This window comes from Orbicella faveolata, unplaced genomic scaffold (assembly GCF_042242905.1).
Source record: "Orbicella faveolata isolate gen_17 unplaced genomic scaffold, um_ofav_v1 contig_26, whole genome shotgun sequence".
In the NCBI taxonomy this organism is placed as follows: Eukaryota; Metazoa; Cnidaria; class Anthozoa; order Scleractinia; family Merulinidae; genus Orbicella; species Orbicella faveolata.
This window is the reverse complement of record NW_028301554.1, coordinates 7,480,001-7,503,912: the sequence shown is the minus strand read 5'-3', so window position 1 is coordinate 7,503,912 and position 23,912 is coordinate 7,480,001. Positions and strand designations below refer to the sequence as shown.

Genomic DNA, 23,912 nt, shown 5'->3' with positions numbered 1-23,912 from the left:
TCGTTCCTCTTCCATTTCTTCATTCGACATTCAACTTTTTTCGATTTATCTCCAGCTTTGAAAAGAATACTAGCACATCTTCCGAGTATTTTCGAGAAAACAAGAGTTTTAGGTTACACACCTTTCCGAGGAAAACAAAAGTATCAAGTTACAAACGTTTTCATGAAGAGTAAAATTGTCATGTTCGCTACTTAAATGTATTATTTAATTTAAAATGAGCAAAAATCAACATAAAACACCACAGTAAAATTCGAGAGCTGTCTTAACACACGGTAATTAATTGTAAGTTATTATTGGACTGTGAATAAAAATACACACATCAAACATACACACTGCTAAGATTATGTCTCATCAAAATCCCTAGCTGACTAGCAAGGTCAATACAAACCACGAGTGAATAGCAGGGGTTATATAGGAACTGTGTCATGAGTACTGCGTCAGAGCTATACATTACACCCTGCACTCTCAGAGATTGTCTCACTAGTTTGTTCGTAATCCGTCCTAGATTTATCATGAAGTTTTTTGGTATTTTTGACCATAGGAAGTATTGTGACCAGGTATCCCTTAATTTGTGACATCGTTGTAATATGAATGAACGAATGTTTTATTTCTCATTTTCGGGAACAAGGAACGCGCGAGGGATACACGCGGGGAACGCACTAGGAATGCAACCTCGATTTCAGGCATCAAGAAGACCACAGCAAGTGCACGGGTAAGGTAATTTCTCTCATATCTTTCCCGTGTAACCGTTGTGAGTTCCCATACGTTTGCCGTCAATCGTTTTACCCGTGCGTTTTATTGTGTTTGCCGTGCGTTTTACCGCGGGTATGTCGTAATCGCGTAAGTCCGCGTCGTGTGTTTCATCGTGGGTACCTCCTGGGATGACTACTTACTCCCCCGTACAATCGCTGTAGTTTCTGCTATCCCTGAGCTCTGCTACTACACTCTACGTTCGCCGCGGGTTCCCGTCTTTTTACCCCGAGTTCCTTCCGGGCGTGTCCTTCCCCCACCCCACGTTCCCAGCGAGCTCCTGGTGGGTTCCCAACTAAGTTCATTCCAGCATTCTAAATTTCATAATTCGCCAGGTAAGTGCCCTGATGTGTTAGATGTGTTAGTTTCTCTTACAGTTAAGTAAAAATGCCATCCCTTTAGTCTTCTTAAGCCCCCTTAATTTATTTAAGCCAGTAACCAATATGTGAAAACGTTAAGCGAGCGTAGATAACTTTGTACAGACAGGAGAAAATTGATCACGAATCTTCGCGAAGATCGAGTTAACAATGGACTTAATAAAAAAAACTTTATTTAAGATGCAAAACTAATAAAAAAAATTAATTTGGCCCAAAATTTATTCGTCGTAACCTTTAGTGTGGTACAAGGATGAGAGAATCGTGTGATAAAAAAATGTAACCGTAAGTTAATGTATGTTTGAATGTTTAAATGAACGCCTCAGAATTCATTTTAAAAACGAAGGAAAGGCTTAAACATTGATCAAGAACTGTAAAAATGTGAATAATTTTGAAAAATTAGGTATTGTGTTTAGCTAGCTCATACAGGTTCACGTGAGCTCCCTATGAACAAAGAAAATGCAAAACTTTCTCAGTGTAAAGCGTGCAAAGGGTGTTTGTCATTAAAACTCGTGACGTATCTGTTAGCTGATTGGTCTAATTTTATTTTCCATATTCATGATGATTATTGCTGACCTGAGGTGCTTGTTTGGCATTTTAAGATGTTTGCCGTCGGAGTAAGATGTGAACTGCTCCTTTCTACACGAGAAGCAATTTTTTCTTTAAAGAAGAAATGGCGTTCACATTTGGGGAAGGATAGTCGGTTGATACCCATTTCCGTGAATGGTTAGTATCAATTTTTCCGACTCTATTTCAACCAAAAATACCGGCTCCAAGTCCTACCACGTGCGCTTGCCGGACTCGGTTTACGTTTCGTGTCGAACGTTAGAACAACCTCATGGCTTAAGTAACGTAACGGAGTAAAACGTACGTTAGAAGTTAGTTCAGGAACCATACCAGACGCTTAAGTCTGTAGCTGTTATTTGTACGAGAGTTTGGCTTTCTTCACGAAATTGACGTTTCTTTGTGAATTCTTTTATTCCTCGTTTACTCTTTTCAGTTTCGACACTCACGTTTGTTCCTTACCCAATTTTCATCTCTTCTATTTTCAGGGATTGTCAGCAAGACAGGAGTAGATCAAAAGGATTTAAGCAGGGAGGATGAAGACGAAGTTGAGAATATCACTTTAGAATTTGGTTCAATTGAAATCTTTCCGATAAGAAATGGCAGTCTTGTAACTAGAAAAGTTATATTCGAGTTCAAAATTTCGTAGTATAAAATCATTTTCATTGTTTAATGTTTTATTTATCTTTTTTTTCTCGGCTAAAATGTTTTTATTCGAGTGACATTCGGGCGCGGAAAATCTTTCAGCTCGGTAGTGATTGTTAATTACTTCTGCCATTTTTGCCGGAAAGGTTTCAACTGCTTTTGAGTTATCATTTAGTACATGTTTTCAAATTGTGGGGAGTTTTATTTCTTGGATCGAGCGATCATCAGTTTGATTGAAGTAAATTTTATCGGTCGGTATTTGCATACTTACTTTATTTATATTGTCAGATTCGAGCATTTTTCTTTTTTTTTCTCTTTAAAAATTCCAAATTGTTTTACAATCGCTCAACTCTCTTAAGTTTGAAAACACGTTACTTCGAGATAACGTTTGTTGAATATTTTAAGGTGGCACTGCATGTTAAAATCAAACCGAGATAGCAATTGGACTTTTGAAACCATTAGTTACGTGATCATTTCAATCATAACAAATTCTGTTGTGATATAAATTGGGCATACAATTCAACGTTGAATTTTAATTTTTCTTGTTCTCCAAATCGCATAAAGCACTGAAGTTTTACGAAGGCCTAGTTTCAATTAAGAATGCGAAATGTCTGTTGGAGGGCAGTGCCCTTGCTCAAAAACAATATCACATGACTGTTCAATAAGATTCCATTTTGGAAGCTTATCTTACTCTGTTTAGCTATAACACGCTTTAAGTAATCGAAGAATTATTTCTACTTCTCAAATCTTGGCATTTTCAGACACGAAATTAAAAAGTCTGTTTCAATATTCTTCGCTTTGCAGACGAATTTTTAATATTTAGAGTTTCCTTTTTCTCCCAAAAGGGTCAACGAGCTTCTAAAAAAGAAACAAACACACTACTATTAATTTATGATGTGAATTGTAAATGTTGGAAGAGCAGCTTCCTTGCTCAAAATTTATTAATCAACCAATTCCTCTGAAAATACTGCAGCTTGAAGCTCATTAAAAGTGCTCAGTACAGATAACAATTTCTATCGCTTCATTTGTAATTTTGAAACACCAACTTAATCAAGGAATAGTTGACTATTCGTTAGTAAATTTGACTTTTCTGAATTTTTGCAAAATTTGTTGACATGATCACAAATCATTGAACACTTTTTCCCTTATTTCATTCGACTTTTTTTTGGTTTTTTATGCACTTGTAGTAAAATGCGTCAACATTTCTTTTGACGTTTGTTGTGTATTGGCATGCAGAGCCACCTTGAATAAATAATTTTAGTAGAGGATATCTGGTTTCTGCATTGATCTTCGTATCAAGAAAGAACTTGATTTATCGGCAAATATTGTTTTATACATCTCCGTACGGAAAACGGTCGATTTAAATTATTTCTTCGCAAGGGAACTAAACGTATAAAAATCAACCAGAAACCAAATATATCCTCTTGTTTAACTTCCAGCGAGGCTGTAATTAATTATGTCTGGTATCAAGCAACTCTTTCCATCAGCACTTTTCGAAAAATGTAGGTCTAATTGTCTGATTTTCCAATTTTTTGCTTTTATTACTATCAGATCTATTACATTTTTGAAATGTAGCTTTAATTGTCAGAATATTTTAAAGCTATTATTTGGACTGCCAAACATTTTTACTGAAAATTTTCACGATTTGATCTACTGCTTTTCAAAAATGCAGCTCCAATTGTTTGATTGTTCTAAAATGTTATTGCTTTCGTCCGCAACTGGCAGACATTTTTACTAAAAGTATTCGCTATTTCATCTTTAATTTTCTAAACTTGGTCCCAATTGTTTGATTCTGTAAAAATTTTATCGCTATTACATTTATCATCACGAACGTAACTCCAATTATCTGATGCTTCTAAAATTTTATCGCTATTGTTTGCTACGGACAAAAGTTTTCCAAACACTTGCTATTAGCTCTATTGCTTTTCAAAGCTGTAGTTTAATTTTCTGATTTATCTAAAATGTTATTGCTTTCGTTCGCAAATGACAGAGTTTTACAACAGAAGCCATAGGATATGTAGAGATGCATGTTAAAGCTTGATAACCAGACAATAACCTTTAACACCTCGCTGGAAGTAATTTCAAGACGATAACGAAGCAAGCCATGAACAGTTTATCTTAAATTGGCCTATACTTTGTCGGGTATTGGTTTTTCATCTCGGCTAAAAGTTACGGAAGTTCTAAATACTAGGACCAGGTTGAAGTTTTGGCGTTTTTTTTTTAATGATTTCGTTGGAGTAATCGGATTCATAGCTTGCCTTTGCTATCTTCTTGAAGTATATTGCATTGTATATTGAAGTATAGTTACGCTGTGGATGACGGGCAGCTGGAAATCTATTTACAGAAACTGGAATAGCAAGTTAAAATTTGTACCACTGCAACGTTTCTACACAACATTGAGAAGGTGGCGACATTTTGGAATCGCTATAGTTAGGAAAGTTTATATAGTTGGGGCTCAATTTACCCGGCTATATAAGTTTTCTTCATTATTTCGATTTAGAAATGTTTTCACCCTCTCGATGTTTTGTAGAAACTTTGCTGTCGAACAAATTTTAACTTGTTCTTGTCATTTCTGTAAATAGGTTTCTAGCTGCTCGTTGTGTTGCGGCTGACTATTTAACAAGATGTCCTCATGGAATATACCATCTTGAACACAAACAAATGTTCACTGGATTCAAAATCTTTTTTTTTTTTGAAAAACTCGAATGATTAGAATCAAAATTTTTCCGTTAGTTTGTGTTCAAGATGGTATATGTTAAAAATTTTTTGGCGGGAAAAATTCAAGGGGGTACCCCCTTAAAAGTTTTGAAAAAAAGTTGTCAGGGGAAACGCTGTGCAAATTTTTTCCAATTTTCCCGCCAAAAGTCTTAGTATATATAGGGCAAATTTTTTGATGACACCTTTGCATTTAATTTAATTGAAGTTCACTTAACTAATTAATTATTGTAAGTAGAAAATTAAAGATGAATAAAACAATTGAAATGAAACACTTGTTGTGAGTACTTAAATGTTTGAAATATTTTATTTACTTAATAAAGATTACAAAAGAAATACACATTGGAATAAAATATTACATTTACCGACTATTAAATTAAGTCTAAATTTAGAGTTCAATTACATTTTTCAAAAAAAAAAATTGGCGCATGCGTATTTTAGGCGCCGTATTTTTTCTAAGTCTTTTGGCGGGAAAATTAAAAAAATATAAACATGTTAACAAGAAATAATTTTTTTTAAAAAAATTGGCGCATGCGTATTATAAGCGCTCGTATTTTTTCTAAGTTTTTCGGCGGGAAAATTTAAAAATTTTGACAAGGGTTACCATGAAAGAAAATCTCGACACAATTTTGCAAAAACAATTTTAATCTTGCATACAGCTAAATATGTTTTCTAGAAGAGTAATCATGGGCTTCTTACACAAATTTGAACATTTCAAGACAATTTTTGATCATCTTAGTTTAAAAAACGTTTTAGAAACGAATAATTAAACGAACGAGATTATGGAAAAACGTTGACACTATACTACAGAAAAGTTTCCTGGAATAATTTCTTTGGAAAGTAACCACGAACGTAAATTTGAGTTTCAAGACAATGTTTACTCTTCTTAGCAAAACTTTCGAAAACAACGCGAGACGAGAGTGTATGTGAACTGCAAAAAGCTTTGAAGCAATACTTGAATAAATTGTGACTTTGAAAAATAGCACTTTGGAAAAATGTAAAGCTTATCTCCCTCGTAAATGACTCTGTGAGCTCGAAAATTGTACGTATTCCATTAAAAAAATTCCCTGAAATTCATTTTTGGTTGCAATATTTTGGGAAATACAATTCATTCCTTTAAAATTATGTGGCATAATAAAGAGAACAACCTGGAAAATATATACGTCCTCGAGTTATCTTTGTCGAGAAGAATAAACTTTTGGTGAATAAGCACAGAGGCTTGCTACAAAAATAATTTTACCTCGTCGAATTTGGACGTGAATTTCAATTTTGTAAACAAGACAATTAGAATTAGTGAACAGCCCAGTATAAAAGTAACACACCCGTATATTCGTAATTTGCCTATAGAGATAGATTCTGGTTGCGATGTTTTGGCAAACAGAGAACCAATCCGCTTAATTAATTACACTAGTAAAATAAAAAAATTGCTTCCGAAAACGCGAGCTCACAGACTCTGTTTACCGAGAGATAAACACAAAGAATCGCTCCAAAAAAGATTTTTCCAAGTCAAATTAGGGCTTGATAATTTTGTAAACAAGACAATTAGAATTGGAGAACAGCCCTGCATTTAAACAAGCGAGTAAATTTGGCCTTGTAGATGGCACCTAATAAATTGAATCTTGTCTTTCGAATTTCCATAATTCTGCCGCTCGAATTTAATCTAATAGTCTGTCTTACTTCGCTCCCTTGCGTATTATTCCCAGCTCCAATATATTGCGTCTAAAGTTTTGCCTTCTTTATTCCTTCCTCCCATATCTTGCCTCCAATGCCTGGACATTCGTCCTTTTCTTCAATGCATTGCTTTCACAGATTTTATTCACTTGAGAAATCCTGAATAAACAAATAAATAAAAGAAATCGATTTAATAAACAAGTTCTGTAGTTGTCAACAAGCTGGTTCGCTTGACAATTTGATTGCCGATTCATCAGGCGCTAAAACATGCATAAATGTATTAACCTCAACTAATTACCAAATGTCTACCCCTTGCAAATATCAAATATCCATTATCAAAATTTATTGTTGCTGTTCACATGTGTGCAACAAATAAATATATTTTGATGTCTATGCAAAAATGCATGTTTCACAACAACGAAATTACAAAAGACGACTTTTTTTACTTTTTTGAGTAGGAGTACACGGTCAATATTATCCGAAAGCTCGGCCCAAAAGACTGTGTTGTTATAATATTTTTTACTATGATTGACCCTGGCTCCGGTCCCTCGATATTTTCATTATCTATGTTATTCACACCAAACAAAGTTAAATTAACTGAAGAGTTATAGAATTTCCAGGGTACAATACTTTGATACCACGAAATCGCATTGAAAATGGGCTGCCTAAAAGATATCAAAGATTTCAGTTGTATGACTACTTATTCAAGTTAAACAAAATGTGAATTGAGAGCATTAACGTACCACTCTTTCTGAATTCCAAGTTATGTTCCAACTCGACAGACATGCAGACATCTCAGCTCAGTAATTCCGTCCTATCCACAAAATAATCAAGAAAACAATATAAGAGGCATTAACTAGGAAATAGAAAAAGCGCTATATTACGAAAAACAAACACACAAACAAGTAAACAACTTAACAATCAAACAGACAGCTTGGACTATTGCAATCTTAGATTACAAAATTTGCCCAAAAAAATCCTAGGAAATCTTGAAAGCTAAATGTCGAAAGTGATGCAAGAAATCTAAGGCTGCAAAGGTTCTGGAAGAAACTTGACAGAGCATCGTGAAAAGTAACAGCTAAACGAGAAAATAAAACAAAGAAATTTGGTCGTAGCAGCCATGAATGCATGGTTGGCATGGAAACGAAATGTTGATGCATCGCAAAGTCTTCAGATCAAGTCTAGGACTGAAAAATGGTCAAATTTATTATTTCTTTTTCTGTTTTGTTTTTGGTCTCCATATGTTCTTGTAAGTTACACTGCATTCAGTGAAATCAACACCGGTATTTCTCCCCGCCCCCTTCTCTCCCCTACACTGAAATTACGTTACATCCTGATCAAGTTCTAATTACTGAATACATGTACATGATCAATAGATTGTAAAGTACACAGGTTAAGAGAATAAAGAAAAGAATCAGCAAGGGATATCGTCGTGATAAAACTATGAAATTCTTAGAACAAGCATGAAAGAAATGTATGCTTATTGGTAAAGAGAATTGAAATATCAAGTTTGGGTAAATAGATTAAATATTACCTGAGTGATGTTGTAATAGTTGGGCTCATCATTGAGATACCCGTTTAAACCTGATCCTTCTACTTTCCTGGAAGAAAAATAACGAAGCAGAAAATTTCAAAGTTTTCATAGTTAACTCCTGATACCATTTTGTGATTTTAATTCTACAATTGATTGAAACAGTTTTAAATTCATACCAAGTGGCAGAAAATTAGACCCATGTAATATATTCTTTAGAGAATCTCTAGTGCCTAGTTGAACGCTAAAAGTTATTAATGTAACCCTTAAATATATTTACAAACAAACTTGACTATTTCCTAACGTTTTTTGTGCAAAGTTTTCGTAGTAACTGAACTACGTTACCTCTACAAAATACATTATTACCTTCGTGGACACTTCATACCTTGAGGACGACTTAACGAAGAAAGTTGTCATTCATCTTTCCAAGTTTGCTTGAAGTACAGTTCTTGTTACACGTATTTATGTCTCACAACAGCTCTGAACACTCAAAGACAATCCCGAACTGAAGTTTGATACATTTTTCGTAGTAACAGACGAAGCCAAAGTTGAAGCTGTACGGGTTTAAATTTTAAACATGGCCGCTTAAAGTTTGACACGAAGAGTGCAAATCAACAAATTTGAATAATTTGCAATTTAGATTTCAGAGAGTTTGCGACCACGCACTGAATAACTGTTGTCACCACTTAATTGGCTAGAATTCTCATTGTAATTACGGGCGGGTTATTTAAAATATCTAAAATGTCCTTTCAAGCATCGTTCGAGCTAGGAAAGAAAAATGGATTTTCGAAACAAGAAGATTGATTTTGGCTTTTAGTAGAATTGTTTACTGAATAGAATGAGAACTTAAAGGGCTATTTAAGAATTTTCTCAATGGCGGAAATGTTTTCATTGCATTTCCACGGCGGGTATCAAGGTTTTTCAATTTCATTAAATGAAGTCAAGGCCTTGATCAGGAATTTGAAAACGGAAGTTTCACTCTGGAAACGCATCAAATGTTTTCCGTTCACACGACGCTGGGGGAATTTTAAAACGCAACAATCACCGGTCATTTTGGATTTATGTTTGAGGAAACCTCGGTCAGGGAAATCACGTGATTACCGCGATGTCATCTTTTTCGAAAAGCTTTGTTTTCAATATTTTCTCCGTCCACACGAAAACGAAAAGCCAGTGTTTTCAAATTTCTCCGGTTTGAAAAGCGTTTTCGAAAAGCTCCGTTTTCGTGACGGATTAGTGTGGACGGTAGGCCTAACCGTAGAAATAAAGTCCTCTCGCGTAGTGTGGACGGGGCCTAACTCGAGACTGCTGGAAATGCTTATCTTACTTGAATTCCGGGGCTAACATTTGAAAGCTAACGGTTGGCAACACTAAGGGTGTTCTTTGCCCAGCATGTCGTCAATTAAAGTCCTTGCAGTTTCTTTTAGGGTGTAAGGAAAATACATGTATAGCCAGTTCCTACAGCGAAAAAAGAAATTAGAGTAAGACTGAGCCCATTTCCGAGTTGCCTTAATCCTTTCTAACAAAGCGAGGCCCGGTACTCAACCATTCAAATGAAAATGAGTTTGACTTGCATGAGAATGAAGTCATTTTCATCTGAAAGGATGGGCACCAAGACTCGCTTTGGGGAAGGGGCTAAACGTTATTCGGAAATGCCCTATTGACTGCGTTGTGACTGTTTAGCTATGAAATCAAAATGACTGGAAGAATTAGGAAGCTTTATCTATCTACAATGCTACGGTCACTGCCCATACCTTGAAATTTTTGCGTGCAATATTTCAAAGAGTAGACGCACTTTGACATTGTTTGGCGCAATGTTTCAGAGATATATTTTCGCGCAATGTTTTGGACGGAAGACGCAAAAATTGTTGAGCACGTTTTACATGATGGAAAAAATAAAAATTGTTGCGCGCATATTTTAGAGTGGGCACACTTTGACATTGTCTGGCGCAAAGTTTTAGAAATTATTGAGCGCAATGTTTTGGATAGTAGACACAAGTTGAAATTGCTGAGCACAATATTGGACATTGTGGACAACGTAAAAATTGTTGCGCGCATATATCAGAGAGAAGACACAGGTTAACATAGACACGCAAGGCGTGCAAGAGTTATTTTTTTGTGAACTATAAGTCTCGGAGATAGGAGCATTCATGGAACTGTTTACAGTAATGATTTGGTTGATTTGACAAGTTTTTTTGGTTGCGATATACAGCAAGAAAGAAACTGGGAATTTATGATGTACATACGATGTTACATCGGTAATGGTAAGATAACTAAATAGTAAGCCATAAAATGTTTGACTGAACAAACTGCAGTAATCTGACACGTCTCCAGATTAATGTAGATACCATCTTATTTTCTCACAGGCAATTTGATTCATTCTTTGATACACCCCACACTGTGATTTGTATGGTTTTTCAGCCGTTTTGGTCATAAATAGGGTATCGATTTTAGCTGATTTTGGCCATTTTGGTCATAAATAGGGCATAGTTTTTGCACTCTAGCCTTGATGTGGGTATGCTTTAAGAAGAAGGCACTTTTTCATCATTATCGAAAAGAAAATCAACAAAAGCCCTTCACAAATTTATATATCTACGATAATTTAACATTGGTTTGAACTAGGGAGCTAATCATAGCGCAGGTCTGAAACAGGGTTTTGATTTAAGGGTCAGGTCGTAAATAGGGTTTCGAATTTTTGGTCAGGTCATAAATAGGGTAAGGAATATCGCAGATTTTGGTCATAAATAGGGTAAGGGTTTTGGGAAGCGGGCCGCACACCCCCACCCGATTTTTCTGGGAGTACCCCCTCGGAAGCCCTTCCAGCCCCCAAGAGGAATTTGTGCTCAAAATACTCTTTTTCTTTGGCCATCGTAGCTTGATAAGAAATAACACGCAAACTGCGGTGATAAACATGGCATTAAAACGCATGTTAAAAAACAAAGTTCATTTACTTGACGTTTCGTATGTTTCAACATACATCTTCAGAAGTAACCGTTTGGAATAGAAGTAACAACTAAATTTGAATTTAAAATAAGTAACTAATTAACAATTACAATGACAGAAGCTGAGAAAAATTTGCATATAAACAAAGCAAACTAATAAAGATAAAGCTTTTCGCTGCTTACATTATCATTTAGAGAATTAAAACCCACTCTAAATGTAGTCTCTTCGCTTTTCACATCGAAACTTATCAATGGATGCTGAAATTAACGACACGCCCGGAACACTCATTACGAACTCTGCAGCAATACTTAGATTTCAATATACAACACGCAAACGATTTGAACCTGGTCACAACCTCTTCATATTCCCAGTAGTGCAGTCCACCCCCCTAAAATACAATTGATCCTATCATAGAAACCACCTCAAATTGTTTTTCATTCACACCTTAAACTCAATTTAAAAACGTATCTAGTGGGAAAAGCTCACCCTTCATCGCATGCTCGTAGTTATATGCCAAACACTGTTTCTTTGACTGATTATCCAGTTGCAAATGATTATCAAACCAGCCCACATAATCCTCAGCCTAACCCACAGAAAATGTCGAAGTAAGTCCAACATATGAGTACTTCCTCCTCTTTTATAGAAGCCGGAGAATAAATGTGGCCGTTCTGAACTGTATCGGGATCAAATCTTCTCACAAACCATTTACCTTTACAACAAGAAATTTGATTGGCTGTTTATAGTAGATCCAATCTGATTGGTGTGACATACATACATCACTCACTCACTCACTCACTCGCTCACTCACTCACTCACTCACTCACTCACTCACTCACTCACTCACTCACTCACTCACTCACTCACTCACTCACTCACTCACTCACTCACTCACTCTCTCACTCTCTCTCGCTCGCTCGCTCACTCACTCACTCACTCACTTATCCATTGACCCGTCCATAACATACCCCGACGCGCGGACTAAGAGGTTTTTTTACAAAAAAAAAAAAAAAAAAACTCAAAAAGTGTAATTTTAGGGTTGTGTTTTGCTTTTTGCAGGGCAAAATATGTATATGTAAGGCTATCTCAACAAGAAAATAATATTCAAACAACCTCAAAGTTACAGTTTTGAAACAAGTTACTGAAAACATTCTTCCTGACAAAGTTTGAGAAAAATCATTTCAAAAAACTCGATTTTGGATGTCATTGGTGATCAGAGAATCGCTATTTTGAGCCCTGAAACGGTTACAATAAGCAGATATTAAGTAATAGTACATTAAAACAATGATTTCTTCAGTCCTATCCGTGCTCCTTCGTCCTCTGTTCTGAGTCCTGGGTCCTCTCTCCTGGGTCCTCTGTCCTCTGTCCCGCTCTGTCCTGGGTCTCCGGTCCTTGATCCTGTGATCTATGTCTCTTCTCTAACAACTTGCCTGCAAATCTAGTATGTAACTAGTAAGTATTTTGTACATGACGTTTGCTAAACTTGCATAAAAACAATGTGCAAATAATTCTTTTCTCCTAAAATTTTGCTTTAGAGTCTTAAGAATTTCACAACCTCCCAAAGGATTACCCAAACATTTCTACCCCACCAAAAAAACTAATTCCTTATTTAAGCAATCAATCAATGTTTTTGCAGCAGAATGTTAGCCTTGAGCCAAGCAATGGTGTTCGTTGTTGGGATAAATGATGAACCAGACATTAACTCTGAAGCCAGAGGTAACAAATTCTGAATCATTCCAAGGAATACTATTGACCCAGGAATAAATAAGCTTGAAATGAGAAACTTAAAATGCTCCGAACTGGAGGGAGGGGGGGAGGGGAAGAATCTCAATGAAATGAAGACTCCACTCTTCTCATTACTCTCCTTATTATGACAACATAAAATTTAAATAGTTTACATATACATTGCTTGCAAAAAAATTCAAACAACATTAATTTCGGACAAAAAAAGTGTCCAGAAATATAATCGTCCGAAATTTGTAAGGGCCTGAAATTTTAAGCATCCAAAATATTCATGTTACAGTATAAAGTATATACTTTCTTCTTGCATAATAAAGCTACAACTTGGATTAGCATTTGCCTGTTCTTAATATCACTGGGGAGGAAAATTTTTGTTTCTTTTATGAGAACATAATACAGATCAATTCCATAAAATTTGCAGTCTGATTCAAGTTTTGTAGGCAAAAATTTGCCTATTAAGCTATGTCTCAGCCAAGTGTCCTCAAAAAAAATGTCCGAAAATAATGTCAACATCCAAATTTTTTGTGCAAGTAATACAGTACCTTTGACAAATATCAAAACAAAATTAATGCTTATCAAAAACATATCACATTCACTGTAACTTGCATATAATTTTCAAAATAATGGCTGACACCTCATAGGGATGAGTTACAGTACAGTGTATGTTTAATATCCAAACTTCCATATTAAAAACTCAACAAAACCTCTTTCTTGGAATGACATTTGAAACAGCAAAACATTGTCAACTAGTCATGGTTCACATGCGTCCCAAACTCACATTCGAGGAATCGATCAAATATTAATGATTTATTTACTCGATAAGCGTACATAAATCTTTAATATTTGATCAATTCCTCGAATTGTGAGTTTGGGACGCCTGTGCAGGATTCTGATGGAAAAGGAAATAATTATAATCATACTAACCATGCTGGCATAAAGTGCAAACTAAATCTTCCATATAGTCCAGTCTGCTGGTGTGGATGTATGTGTTCTCATCTTGTCAGGATACAGATTCTAAAAGACAAAAAACATACATGTTATTAATGTGTTGTAGTTCACTAGTCAATTAACCACAGTTGTTACAATGTACACTGTAGCTTACGCATAACATTAAGCAGTGGCCTTAGAATGGTATGTGCATTAGACTCTGTATCTCGATGCTAAGGATTTTACTCCTCAATGTCATTGCCCAAATGACATGATCCTGGGTAGGAAAGTTTACTTTGACTCACAGTAACTCTTTCCACCCAGGTGTATAAACAGGTTAAACCTAGTGGTTAGACTACCCAGGAAATCTAGGGAGTAACCTTGAATGAATTTCATACAATCATGAACTGGCAGCATCCCACAGAGAAGGGAGGCCCGGGGGAGACATATACTAACCATGTGCATCTAGAGTGTGAACCTTATCCTCCATTTGGTTCAGTTTGCCTTAATAATATTGGTCTGTTCACTTTCTGGTGTGCATGTTCATGTCACGGCATGTTGCAGGAATACCGATCCTTAAAGATAAAAGACACATTTTAGTTCACTGGCAAATTAATCACAATCATCACATGTACTGTACAAATGGCATACTGTAAGAAACACTCCTCCTTACAAATTATTGAAAACCACTGATCCTGCTTGTGTTGATGTACATGTATGGCTATAGGAAATTACCTATGCTGCTAACTTGCAAAGACATGTATTGTCCAGTGCACGCAGTGTAAGGAGCCCTGGTGAATATATACAAGTAATGTACCCTACAGAAGTACAACATGTATAACCACCAGATACATGTTGTACAGGGTCTGATACCTCCATGGTATAACTGTCAACACTCTAAAGTATACTTATTTCTAACAAAAAAATGCACAGTCATGTACATTGTACAAGGTGTAAAAAATGCTAAAATCCAAGACTTGTCCAGACGGTATCCGGTTGTTTCGCCAACGAGTTGTTTAGCCAATGTCTCGTTCGCCAACGTTTTAGGTCGATTTGCCAACATCCTACCGGTCAATTCGCGAATGTCTAAATAAAAGTTTACCTTCACTTGTGTGTGCTGGCGGCAGTTCTCTTGCAATATTGTGTGCTTAGCTGATTTGTCTGCGAGAGGATTCTTAATCAATAACAACGCTGACTTGACCTCTTTTCTTTATCGTCTAATCGTTTGATGTCTCATCAAACTCAAAGCAAACCCCAAGCTGGATAATGAGTGAATATCCTAAGCCGTCATAATAATAAGTGCGAATCTGCTATGCTACCCATCCCGCTAAGATTTTTTTTTAAGGTACAAGAGGTTGGCCTTCAGACGGCTTATTCTGGTGATGATGTGGTGTACCAGTAATAATATCAGAAAGATAATGGCCCCACCATGAAAATTACTGTGAAAATTACCGCGATGTAGTGCTTATGAGCTGGCTTGTGAAACTATCAAAAACATGCAAATTGATCTGAAGTCAGTCAAGCGAAACTAGCTGTGACTTAAAATTTCTTGACCCAAGGATCACCCAAGGATCAGGATTGCATTCCAAACATCACTAAGCAGCTTATTTTTTTCATTAGTACTGGATATCTGACGTTGGCGAATTGACCAGGAGGACGTTGGCAAAGCAACATACATTGTAGGACATGGGCGAATCGACCTAAGACGTTGGCGAACAAGTCGTTGGCTAAAGAACTTGTTGGCAAAATAACCGCAATTCGTTCAGACATTAAAACACTGACAAGACGACGGCCAAATGCCTCACTACTACAAACGAGAGTGCCTAACCCCCAAGCAGCTACCTCCTCCCTTGATGTTTTGAACTCAAAACACCCCTCCTTTAATTTCACCATGGAAACTGCTATGGACAACACCCTTCCTTTTCTGGGAATGAATATTGCAAAGAACAGCACTATACTCAGCACAAGTGTATACAGAAAGCCAACAAACACTGGGCTTTACCTGAATTATGATAGTCATGTTGACCATCGCTACAAGGCCGGCCTATTAAAAACAATACTAAAACTCAAGCATTGTTTAAAAATTTGATGCAGGGTAAGTGCTATAGGGTCTGCTCAAATGGACAATAATTTATAATGCAGCATGTGAAAAATAACAATTTTAAAATTGAAGATATTATTTTTCTTTCAAGAAAAAGTTGGCATCCACAGGACGTTTGGACTAATCTGGACTAATCTGGCTAAAAGCTGGCTCTGAGACGAGAAGATTCACACTGAAATGAGGATTCCAAGATTTTGAGATCAAATCGAAAGTTAGACTGTGTCACCTAAGATTTTCAAGTTACCTTCGCAAACTCTCATACGTGTTTACATACAAAGTCATCTGTACTTTGCACATTTGCACATTTGTATTTTCACACTCAAACACCAGGTCAAACATCAGGGGCTATATCTCTTCATGAACAGCATTTCCTTTTTTGATTAAGTGATGGTGGATAGCTTGCCATCTACAAGTAGCTAGCACACAATGTTGCCATGAAGCATCCAGTTATCAGAACAATTCCTGCAAGTCACTAATTAATTATTCAAACATTCAAAGAAGAACATTAATTCATATCATTCACCATGACTCTTAGCTTTTCTATTTCTCATTCACATTCCATCTGACTTGAGTCTGCTCTTAGACCTTCTAACCTTCTATTTGGTTTGGATTTTTAATGTCTTGGTCAGTTCCTTTATAAAAGACATTAATAAAAATAAACAAGCCAGTTAGCCTCTCAGCATCAAAGGGCACAAGAGCTTGCATGTATTTAAAACAACAAGTGCAGCAGTTACTGATAGTACATACAGAACTGGATCTACAGATGAAGTCCCTCCATCCCTCTCCCCCCTCTCCCCCACTACAACAGTGTTGAACAGTGTTCCCCTTGCTGAGAATGACAGGAATCATATTACGTTCCGCTTTAGAAAACGTAAATAAATATAATTATATAATGTACATGTAGATTTAGGCAAGCCTTTAGAAGAGCGGAGCTCGTGGGCCTTATCACTTCATTTCATCTTGCTGTATTGACGTGACAGGTTAATAACATTGTTTTCTAAACACCTCATACAGTTGCACAATGACACTGGGTACAGTAAAAATTAAGGCCATAATACAAATTATTATGTGAAATTCACAATGCAGAATCACTTGGTTGTGGAAGGTCATTCTCTTAATTAGTTGGTCATCCTTCTTCTTAGGTGCTCTCTTACTCTTCTGCATTCTTTTGTGTTACACAACACATAGATGAAGCAAGAAAAAAAGCGAGGGAGGCTACTTCGATTCTATGACTAGCACACTTCAGATGAGCTTATGATCTCCAAGAATAATCTTGCTAGCAAACACACTTACCATGACTTTTAACTCTCTTGTATCTCATTCACATTCTTGGCTGGGTAAATCTGAGCCTCATTTGGACACATCTTCCATTAATTTTAGGTGAGTTTATATTTTGATCTTGTTTGTCTATCAGGACCTTAAAGATGCAAAAAGATCATTTAATTTTTACCTCATGAGGTATGACATTAAATTACTATTTAAAACTATAATTTTTAAATTTTTTAGGTCATTTTTCAGTAGTGTTGTGGCTGCATTCGCATCTCTCATTCTTTCATTATAATTTTAAGTTACGGTAGTTACCAAGTGAGATTACTTCTACTGAGCTGCATGTATACAGTAGCAGATCTACCGTAGCAAGCAACCCCCCAATCTCACCCCCCCCCCCCCCCCGATTCTCTTTTTGAGCAGTTCCAGTCAGAGGTTCCTGGATGTTAGTGCGGGTGCAGTGCACCCCATCATAGAAGCATGTTCAAGCGCCATGTACATGTGCATGCAGTTCAGTGATTTTTCAGTGGAGCTACCTATTTTGCCTCGTCATTTTCTGCTATTGTCACCTGGTTTTATTCTGGGTCTTCAAAGTGAAATTTTCCATCACTTGGCATCAATAAAGTACTTTTTGCTTTTCTCCCAAGGTATGGACTTTTTAAAGCCAGCTGCTCAACAAACAATAGTCTTGCATCATTCAAGTTTCCTGAGTCATTTCGAAATTATTTCACAGAAAGTAAATTACTGTGCTATCAAGCGTAGCCAGCGTTATTTCCACTGCAGGACAGTCCACAGTACCAAGGAAAGGTCAGGCAATGTTGCTTACCTGAATTTCTTGCCACAATCCACAAACACGACACGGTCTCATGCAGAACACCCCATCAAACACAAGCCCCATCTCAACATGGACACTACACTGTACCTTTACAAACACTGGTCAGGCCATTGCGTCAGGTACATGTACATGTAACATCCCAGTTCCTTCATTCATATCTACTTTCTGTACTCTTTCTTTGCCGCCTTATGCTGCTATTGGCAGGCCCGCAGTCATCGAGTGCTGGGGGCAGTGTCGTGTCCTTGATTCCAGCCATTTCAGCTTTAGCTACATGTACATGTGTGATCAGAAAAGATTTTGTAACTGGCCTGAGCTACTGTACTTTCCCATCCTACACAAGTTGGTGCTCATTTAAATCACCAACAGAAAATTCATCAAGCTGGCCGACCTTTTACCAGACAACCTCAGGGCAACAAGTATGACACATAGATGTTTTTAGAGACCAAACTCGTGGTCTATCATTTTCAATCATTGCAGTTGGCGTTGATTTCAGCCTGGAAAGGTAATTTAAACGTAAAGAATAGTTAAACAGCTGCTTACAAGAGCTCTGTCAAATGTAATTTCTATGTTGTCATATTTTGCTTAAAAAAATACAGTCATATGATTGTAGCAAAGCCCTCCTATCAATCTCAGTATACTTTAGCATACATCCTAACTCAATAACACATGCTCATGGTGTGACTAAAATTGCCACTTTGATTCACCAGACAAAATTATCTCCAAAAACCAAAAAAAAAAAAAAGGTTTTAGACTGATTAGGTCATCTTCGGGGTAAAAAGGCCATCTGTTACAGGTATATTTTATATGTTTAGGTGATTTCCAATGGGAACAGTTTTGCTCTAAAAGAATGTTCAACCTGGGATTCCATTATTGGATCATTACAATTTAGTTCTCCAGTGATTCTGTACTCAGGAAAAGATTGGGCCTTACCAAGTATCCGCCAACCAGAAAAATGGGACAGGTTCTCGTGCAGGTGATTGGCAGGTTCAGAGTGATTACATTAATTACAAGGGCTTCAATATTCATCATTTCACATCTCTACTTTTCTCATGGCTTCACCAATGTAATCAACACCACAAGAGCAGTCCCCTTTATAGATCATGTGCGACCTGTGAATGTTTTTTGTTCTTGAGGTTGAAAAGACTTTTTATTTGTCTTGTTTACCAATCAGAATGGACAATGAAATTCTATTTGAATCCTGTTAAATAAGGAATTGTTCAGCTTGGAGATTGTTTTGCAAAGTCTTTCATTTTTGCTGCAGTAAGAAAATTTGAAGAAAATCTTCTTACACTTGTCATCTTTTGGTGAATCCTCCAGAAAACTATTCACCGTGTGAGAAATACAACAATTGAGGTATCCTGCATTTAGAAATGAAATTGCATTACTCACGCTTTACATCAAAACAATGGAAACAACCTTTGTAAATGCCAGATACCCCAAGAATTTTATTTTTCACAAAAATGAAAGACTTTGCTAAACTTGATACAAAGCAGTTTTAACTGAAGGGACACGTCAGTCAACTTGTTTCTGCACAAAACCCACTGACCCTATAATGAGCTTTTTTTACAAAAGGAAATTCCAATCCCTTCTGTGGGGGGAGTATGGATATTTTCTGGAACTGAACATTGTGAGAATAATGTTGAAAAAACATGCATGAAATTATTTCCTAGCCTCACTTGTCAGATCATTTGATTACCAATATTAATTTTCTTAATTTCATGAGTATACCATTTGATTATGTATTAATATCATGGGTGACAATAATTAATAGTAATTAATTAAATAGTTAATTACGCTTACAACTCTGGGTTTTTTCTTGTTTATTGTATCGAGAAATTTTGTGCCAAACATTGCCATGGCAAATTTGAATTTCACATGTGGAATTATAACTTCATGCTAAAATTTCACACCAAAATAAGTCATTTGTCATCTATGATATTATGCAGATTACACGCAGTCCCAATAATTTTAGCACCTTCAGGCATCTTTTAGGAATTGACTTTTGTGCAATTAAAACTCATGCAGACATTAAGCCTACTCTCCCATATTCCTGTTCAAAGCAACAGCGCCCGCGCCAAGCGTTAGAAATTTTAATTTCCCGCGGGTATGGAGAAAAGCATTTCCAAGTTGTATTTTATTCAGCCAAGTTAAATTGCTTACCTACGCAATCACAAGTGAGAAAAGACCCATAGAAAACTTTCTTAAACAGTACCTTATTATCTTTTAGTTTACCTCGGGTAGGAGTTTTTCATTAGCTAGGAATTGCCAGGCTGTTGTCGGAGCTATCAGCGTTTGTGAACGTGGTTTCTGTTTCAGTGTTTTGTTGCCGCTGCAGCGATTTTTCTTTGCACCCAAATCCAACCAGACGAAGGCAAATGCCTTTCAAAACTCAACTGATATCATAAAGGGCCTCCTCGTCGCAGCTTCAGCGTCAAAACATAATCATATTATCAAAATCTGCTCAGAATTATCCACTGCCACGCAACCCGCCATGTTGGATCCTCTTTCGTTCCCAGTTTCTTTGGGTCGAAACGGACGCGTCACGGAAAAAATTCGCGGGAACACTGTTTCACGCGGGAACTAACGCGAAATCACGTTCATTTTAGCGATGAATCGTAGCTAACCATATATATAACCATATATGTTATTTGCCAGCCTTGGTCGTTCCGTATTGGGAAAAGCTGTGCTCGAGATCTTGAGCACAAGACCAAGGACCGACCAAGTCCGGCATTTAGCGTGTCCAGCCAAATGAAGATTTGAAAGGACACATGACCCGTTAAAGAGGAAAAATTATTTCCAGCACTGCATTGGGTTGACGTATTCTAGTCTTACGAGTAGGCAACTACTAGAAAGATGAAAGTAAGCTGTACAAGAATTACTTAACTTAAAATAAGGGCGCAGAGAACACGATATGAAACGGTGCACCCAACGAAGGCTGCAGAACGCTGGCAATGGCCACCCTCGAACCCGGCAAATGCTAGTACCCAGTCTACCTATAGGGCAAAATATGCTCTGGGAGGTCTGTTAGGTGTCATCCCGTATACATACATATTTGCTTTGACTTAGCGGGCCTTATGCATAGCCCCACAAAAACTTAACTGGAGAAACGGGGAGGGAAAGGGGGAAAGACAAGTTTTGAAAATGTTGAAAGACAAGTATGAAAATGTTGCCTTAACCTCTATACTAAGAAATAACTGCTCTATACTAAGAAATAATTGGCGAGTTTCGTTTGGGATTAAACTACGTTTTAACAAGGAAAAATGAAATAGCTGATAATTGTGGAAGGCCTCTTCGCGCAATGGTACAGGTAAAAGACAACAGATGGAAAAGCCGCTTGAGAAGTTGCACATAATCAAGACAAGCTAAAAGTATCGCATGCAATATTGAAGATAGAGTACACGCCGAGGTTGTGTCCTGCAATGTAATTTAAACAGTTGACGCAAGTTAAAAATGTGTCACAATGTTGTAGATAGTAAAAACAAGTTACTTTTGTTACCTTTATTGTAAAGGATGTTGCAGATAGCTAAGACAAGTCGTAATTTTTGCGAGCGTTAAAATTGTTTTGCGCAATGTTGAAGATATCTTTTCTCCAAGCCGCAGCAACACGCAAATTGTATCACATTTATACGGCGTGGGTAGTGAAATGCTATCGCTTGAGAAGTCAATCTTTGAAAACTACAACTGCGGGGACCAATGCCAGAGGAAAAAACAGCCGTGTTGGTAAAACCATGCATCAAAATGGTCTCCATTTAGGGTTAGAGTTACCTCCATCCTGGCCACAGTTCCTGCAACGTCGTGCTCTGATGTAAGGTCTTTCAGCGCCCTTCCGCGCATTAAGACATTTTTAAGATCCAATAGGGCAAGACCGACTTAGTAGCATCGCTGTTATTACAATTGAAAGAAAATAAGACAAGCGATTACCTACTGGCATATTTGGACGTTGAATTTATACTTTTTTTACGTTTTATCTCTCATTTCGTGCTATTGTAGATTCGAAATTTTGATTTCGATTTACCGAAAGCATTTGTACTATTTTGATCGCGCGTGCTCTCACAGCTTGGTGAATTAACGCAACTTCACAAGCAAAATCGTCTTGCATCTGTGACCAACAATTTTTATTCGCGCTAGTTATGTTCAACACCTTCCTTTACCTCCTGTCCCCCCCCCCCCCTCCCCCCTCACCCCACTGTTTCCAACATAGTTTTTCCCGTTTTTCCCTTCGTCGTAACTAGACATATGTGGCACCTCATGAGTCCGTCTGATAGGAGTTGTTCTTTGTTAATCCCTGGAAAACCTCAAGTAGCCGGAATTCTCATGCGCACGTCATATGGCGAACATACAAGCTGGTAAGGCGGGCAGGCTGGAAGGAAATAATGAACCAGAGACTTGGGACGAGCTTGATCAGCAATGGCTAAGTAAGAGTTCAGGATGTTTTAATCAACTGGATCAAACCGTCATTAAAGTTAAGTAGAGGGGTTAAGAGGCTGTCCGTGTAAGAACCGACCACTCGATTTTAGACCGAAAACAGAATTTCTTCAAATTTTCTCTGTGAGACAGTTAGTCCATATGATAAATAAAAATAGCAATAATTTGGCTTTAAGTGCTATTTTTCAATATTTCTGGCGACGATTTCCGAGTACGGTACAAAACCGTAAAAACCATTCTGTTGGGAGTCAAATTTAGGCGTTGCGCTGAAGGAGCTGAAAAATTACGCTTTTACTTAAATACAATAAAACTTAGAGATAATTTTATTTCATGTTTTTTCTTTCGATTAATTTTAACGGTAAAATATTTAAAATCAGGCTCAAGAAAAATTAATCATTATTTTTTGAAAATGCCCTACACAGAGCCTTCCCAAAATTTTAGCGGGCGTGCCGCTGGTTGATGGAGTGTTTCTCAAAAGTATAACGTGACCTGGAACCCTGACCAATATCCATGTTTAGTACTAGGGCTAGTGTACCGAGAACAGGAAAAAAAACTTTGGGCACTAACTTTTTGGAACTACAGGAGAGCGATCAACGTAGCTAATATTCAGACGCGAAAGTTTGCGTGACACAATTTCGCACCGATTATTGTTCCTAAGTTTCCCACATAAATTCTTAAGTTTCCCGCATGAAATATTACCTTGAAGCAAATATTCTCAAAACGTGCTTTTTGCTCTGGACAAGGCATGAAAAGCCTTAAATTCACGAAATATTCTTCCAGTTGGGAATTTATAAGCTAAAATGAGCGGCTGCGGTTTAAGTTATCTTCTGTCTGGCCTAAAAGCTGTTTCTAAAATTCAGTTAAATAATTAAGGTTCGGACTATATGTAAAAGGACACTCATATTTAACAACTAGAACCGTTAATCATATAATTTAATGCCAAGAAAGGAAAAATTATTGTTAACTAGTGTACTTCAGCTGTATCGAGAATCTAGATTTCAGTCGTCTACATTGTAGCACGCTAGAATGTCTAAGTTATTTTCAGCATGTCACGGACATTCTTAACGCGTTAGTTTAAAGTTGCAATAACAATGACTGCAAGATTTTCATGCTGAATTATACGCTTTCTATCTTTGGCTCCATTTTCTTTGAAATAGCGTTTATCTCTTAATACCAGCATTGTCGATTAAGTAATTCTCTTCAGCGAATTCAATCTATGCAAATTTGGTGCAGGTTTACACCGCGATGTGTCAATAGGGAGTTCATAGTTCCTGCGAGCAAAAAAAACACAAAAACAAAAACAAAAAGAACAGAGTGGGCGCCTGGAATTCAATGTTTATTCTACTCGCTCTGTTTCCGATGGCGTGCAAGAAGGCAAATAAAGTTGACAGTGCTACTAGTTTAACACTGCTACACAAAGTTCTGCGATTC

At 37.0% G+C, this 23,912-nt stretch overlaps 2 long non-coding RNA genes across 8 annotated transcripts; both read right to left on the bottom strand.

Annotated features, from left to right (window-relative positions):
* Nucleotides 1-5,336: 5,336 nt before the first annotated feature.
* Nucleotides 5,337-8,862, bottom strand: LOC149107941 (uncharacterized). Its single transcript, XR_016208880.1, has 4 exons — nt 8,636-8,862; nt 8,254-8,320; nt 7,463-7,533; nt 5,337-6,878 (listed from the first exon to the last, which is right to left on the bottom strand). It is a non-coding gene; the product is annotated as an uncharacterized LOC149107941 (long non-coding RNA).
* Nucleotides 8,863-11,176: 2,314 nt separating this feature from the next.
* On the bottom strand, nt 11,177-20,894 carry LOC110045308 (uncharacterized). 7 transcript variants are annotated; one of them, XR_016209072.1, is made up of 6 exons: nt 20,289-20,894; nt 17,249-18,323; nt 16,200-16,587; nt 14,311-14,429; nt 13,852-13,941; nt 11,177-12,625 (listed from the first exon to the last, which is right to left on the bottom strand). It is a non-coding gene; the product is annotated as an uncharacterized LOC110045308 (long non-coding RNA). The 7 variants fall into 7 exon arrangements; XR_016209070.1 differs by adding an exon at nt 15,857-15,898 and having other exon boundaries at nt 16,479-16,587; nt 17,249-20,595; XR_016209068.1 differs by having other exon boundaries at nt 17,249-17,372; nt 18,048-20,595.
* Nucleotides 20,895-23,912: the final 3,018 nt, after the last annotated feature.